Source organism: Mus musculus, chromosome 2 (assembly GCF_000001635.26).
Source record: "Mus musculus strain C57BL/6J chromosome 2, GRCm38.p6 C57BL/6J".
Classification (NCBI taxonomy): Eukaryota; Metazoa; Chordata; class Mammalia; order Rodentia; family Muridae; genus Mus; species Mus musculus.
The window spans coordinates 86,393,300-86,398,452 of NC_000068.7; the positions used below are offsets into that span (position 1 = coordinate 86,393,300).

A 5,153-nucleotide genomic window follows, 5' to 3' on the forward strand; every position below is an offset into this window, starting at 1 on the left:
AAAGTTTTGTTTGACACAGACATTTTAAAGTTATATTTGGCTTTAGCTACCTAATTAGATTTGCTTTGAAATTAAAACTACATAATAATTTTCAATCAGTAGAAAAAGTTATTTCTCCATTAAGTTTCATCTTTTATCTATTCAGCTATCAGATTAACTTGATATCAAACCCACAAAATATTCTTAGTGTAATACCAAAACTCATTCCTTTATTAATGTTTCTAGGCTAATTTTTTATTTTTCAAATAATCTAATTAGCTAACACTTAAGTCAGTAAACATTGTTACCTTCTTAGATCTACATATTTTAAAAGTATTTTTCTGTTATACTTACTTTTTAAAATTTTGTCACACTCTATCTCTGATTTAGAAAATAATTCTTTCCTATTTTCTTCACTGAAATTATAGAGCATACATAATTATTTATTGTGAACTAAGGCAACTTTTAACAAACTGTGACTTCATGAGAAGTTATTGTGCATAACTTTGCCTCTCTTTCTAAAAGCATTTTTACATCTTTTTTTCTTAAACTGTTGATCAATGAATTCAACATGGAGATGATTAAGGTATAAAATATGGAAGCCAATTTGTCAGTGTCAAAGGATTTGTTCCTCTTAGGTTGTACAAAAATAAATATCAAAGTCCCATGAAGACACTCTGCCTTGTGAGAGGCCCAACAAGCAGCTGAAAGATTCAGATGCAGTTACTAGCATGCTACGCACACTCCAGTGAAGTTTGCTTGGCAGGCTGTGAGGCCTGGGAGCACTCATGAGGCAAAGAGTTTCACGGAAACTCACCTCCTAAAACTTTGACATTCTCAAAACCAGTATGCTCATACCCTACCTTGCATTAGTCTGGTGTATGGATCCATGTGCTCTCTTTTAGTATTATCTTATTATAAGTACCTTTTAAGATTGAATTCTGACATAGCTAAGCCTTGGTCAGTATTCCAATGTCCCAGAAATTACTTCATCCTGACAAACTTGGAATTCAGTAGGAATTCAATAAGAAGGTTACCTATTCAGTAACTAATTAAGCATTACAAAGGAAGGTGCCAGAGCAGCTCAGGTCTGGTCTGCAGAGTGTTTACTTGCAACAGCAGCCAGTCTCATCAAAATAAAGGAATACACAATTGGCCTAGCTCATAGGTGGTTTTACCATGAAAGAGCTAGGGAATCCCAATGAGATAGAAACATTCAGTACAGGCTACATTGCATATTAGAAGCAAGTTGGTGAATTCTTCTGTCAAATGGAGATTCTCCACAGATACTTAAAAGTTATACTCATACAAGAATTTATCAGGGCCTAGGAAATAGGGAGGTTGTGATATTGCATTATTCATGAGAAGGTCTGCTAGAGCAGAACACCCTGGTGCTAGCTTTCACAAGGCTCAAAGGATTAGCACTAATTGTGACTAGGGTGTAAAATCCTTACAAGTCATTAAACTGACCCTAGGCTTTATCTTTACTGTAAACACTTACCTGGATCCTGTAAGTCCTTTTGAACTCATTCCTTTGTTTTGTGTCAGGCAACTTCAATGTACTTTGCCTGCTGTGACATCCTACTCCCTTTATTTTCTGTAGTATATATACTTTATGACAATACATTCAGATTCTACACAATCTCCTTTGTACATTTGTCTGTCATTCCCTGACTCCTTGCCCATCTGCACCCAGAGACCCATCCTACCCAGACAAGGGACCCAAGAGGGTCTGTGGCACTAGCACCCAACCAATGGACTAGAGACCCCTGTGGTTGAATTAGCTAAAAGGCTGGAAGAAGCTGAGGAGTAGGGTGGCCCCATGGGAAGCGCAGCAGTCTCAACTGACCTGGACCCCTGAGACCTCTCAGACACTGAGCTACAAACCAGGCAGGATACACCAGCTGATATAATGTCCCTGACACATATGGAGCAGAGTACTGCATGGTCTAGCCTCAGCAAGAGAACATGCACCCAACCCTCCATAGACTTGAGGCCCCAGGGAGTGAGGATGCCTGTTTGGGTTGGGTTGGGAGAGTAGAGACATTCTCTTCGAGGTGGGGACAGGGTGACGAAGTGTGGGATGGGGACCAGTCAAGAGCAGACTGGGGCAGGGGGGAATATAGTCTGATATGTTAAAAAATGCAGAATAAAAATATATAAATTCAAATAACTTAAAAAATTAATTGGACAATTTTCAAAGTGTAAACCTTATATATACTTAGTACTTAATATACAAGTTTTATTCTAATGAATTCAATTGTGTAATCATCAACTTTTTAAATCTTTAATAGATTCCCATGTTACTCTTCTCATAGTTATATTATTCCACAGAATACTTATTTAGCAATTGATTGGCAGCACAGATATATTTGGTATAATATGAACATAATATGGTGTGAAATTTAAAGAGGAATCATTGAGGAATTAGGAGGAATATTTATGAAGTATTATTACAATATGTGAATATTTATTTCTGTACATATACTGTTGCACTTTGGCTAGAAATAAAGCCCATTTCTATTTGTGACATTATGGTTGCTTATTAAATTGATACAGCCAAAGAATGCACTAAAACCAGTAGTATGCTCACTGTTGTATGGGCCAAAGAAAAGGATATCGTTTCATGAGATTTCACAAGAAATCTACTTAATACACTCAGGCTTTATGTGCCAGAATAAAGACAATATGGCACTTCAACAATTTTTTTTTAATTTATAGAATTCCATGATGTACAAAGAAGAACAGGAAATAAAATATACAGATCTGATCAATAAATAAATAAATAAATAAATACTTATACAAATTTTTGTAGCCAAGCCTAATCATCTATCTGAAATGCTGCACTCACTCAAAGGTACATATACACTAAATTAAGAAAATAATAGGTTCTATGAAGAAACTAAAGTTGTTTCAGTGACGAAATACTCCAAATTAACCAGAACCGGGAGAATCACAGATGTAGCTAAGGTTGATGTGATGGGTAAGTTTCATGTGATGGGACATACAGGCAAGGTCTGTAGTGATTTACACACAAAGCAGAGAACTCAATTTTCTCTCACTGTGGTCAACTGAGATTTTCATACAACTCATAGAATTGAATGAATTAGAAAGGAGCTAGAGAAAGTACCCAAAGAGCTAAAGGGGTCTGCAGCCCTCTAAGATAAACAACAATATGAACAACCCAGTAATCCTGAGAGTTGTGTCTCTAGTTGCACATGTAGCAGAGGATGGAATAGTTGGCCATCAATAGGAGGAGAGGCCCTTGGTCTCGGGAAGATTATATGCTCCAGTACAGGGGAATTCCAGGTCCAGGAAGCAGGAGTGGGTAGGTTGGGGAACAGGGCAGGGGGATGGTATAAGGGACTTTAAGGATAGCATTTGAAATATAAATGAAGAAAAATCTAATAAAAAAAAGAAAAAAATGAATTTTTAAAAACTAACGAATATGGTGACATAAAAATGCAACACATTATAAACATAATGAGTCAAGTATGCAATACTATTTAAGCCCTGCTCTATAGCTCCTGTTCTATTTAAAGAGTACAAAACTATACCAATGCATCTTGTGATCTTTACACTTTATGAATATTTTGTGTGACTAAATATGTCCCATTAGAATCCAATCCTACTCAGTAAAAAGGGTAATATTTATTGTTTTATTCATAAATTCTTATAGAGAATTTAGATGTTTGACTACCAGGAAGAGTGATAACATTTAATTCTGTTGATCCTTTGTACTTGACAAACCTTTATATGGATAATAAAGAGTGAAGGAATTGAATCCTGTGTGGATTTCAAAAGGAAACACTGTGTAGTTTTTTCCCTATCCTATGAAGAGCATCTTTTACATCTTTATTCCTCAAGCTGTAGATCAAGGGATTCAACATGGGGATAATCAGGGTGTAAAAAGCTGAAGCTAATTTATCAGTGTCAAAGGAATGACTGGATTTGGGTTGCATATACATAAATATCAAAGTCCCATAGAAGACAGTGTCCACAGTCAGGTGGGATCCACAGGTGGAGAAAGCCTTGCGCCTGCCCTCAGCAGAGTTCATCCTGAGAATAGCTATGAGAATGAGCAGGTAGGACACAAGAACAAGCAAAAGAGAGGAAATTAAATTAAAAGCTGATAAGAACAACATTATCACTTCTATTTCTTGTGTATTTGAGCAGACCAAAGATAACAAAGGAAGGCTGTCACAGTAGAAATGACTGATGACATTGGAGCCACAGAAAGACAAAGTGAAAATCTTAATTGTGATTAAAAGAGCCACAATTGTACAGTAGACATAAGGGATTACTACAAGCACCCAGCATAGTCTTTTTGACATGATGACCATATAGAACAGAGGCTTACAGATAGCCACATAGCGGTCATAGGACATTGCAGACAGAATAAAAAGTTCACAAGCAATGAACAGAAGAAAGAAGGCTAACTGTGTAGTACAAAGGTTAAAGAATATTCTATTTTGATCAACAATAAAATTTGTTAACATTTTGGGTCCCACAGCTGTTGAATAACCAAGGTCAGTAGTAGCGAGTTGTCTGAGAAAGAAATACATAGGTGTTTGCAGCCTGGAGTCCACCATTGTAAGAATAATCATGCCCAAGTTTCCCACCAGTGATATCAGATAGATGAGAAGAAACAAACCAAACAATGAGGGCTGTAGGTCAGGGTGGTCAGTGATGCCCATCAGGATGAATTCAGTTACCACTGTGTGGTTTTTGGTTCTCCATCCTAGTTTATGAGACAGGCGGTTCTAATTTGAGAAATCAGCATTGCCTGTAGAGTTAAATTATTGTTAATTGGAGGAATTTGTTAAAAAGTATGATAGATAACATATATCTAATTCTTTCAATATCCAATATTTAAAATTATATATTTAAATATATATATATATATATATTTAATACACATGTATAACACACTTGCTTTTAATGTTTAGTGTGATGTTTAACTAATTTCATGAGTCACAATCTCCGATAGATGAAAGATAGGTAGATGGTACTTAAAAACATAGCTTAAAGTAGAATGATAGATGCACAATTTATTTTCATGAACATTAAAATAAATTTTTAAGAATTTCAAAATTTTGTCACTATTGTACGTTTTAGAGTTTTCATTAATCATTTCTGTAATTCAAATTCATAGTGACATGCGATTATTAATT

At 35.6% G+C, this 5,153-nt stretch overlaps 2 pseudogenes; both read right to left on the minus strand.

Moving 5' to 3' along the window:
• Gm20734 (predicted gene, 20734) lies at positions 493-648 on the minus strand (annotated as a pseudogene).
• On the minus strand, positions 3,751-4,743 carry Olfr1060-ps1 (olfactory receptor 1060, pseudogene 1; annotated as a pseudogene).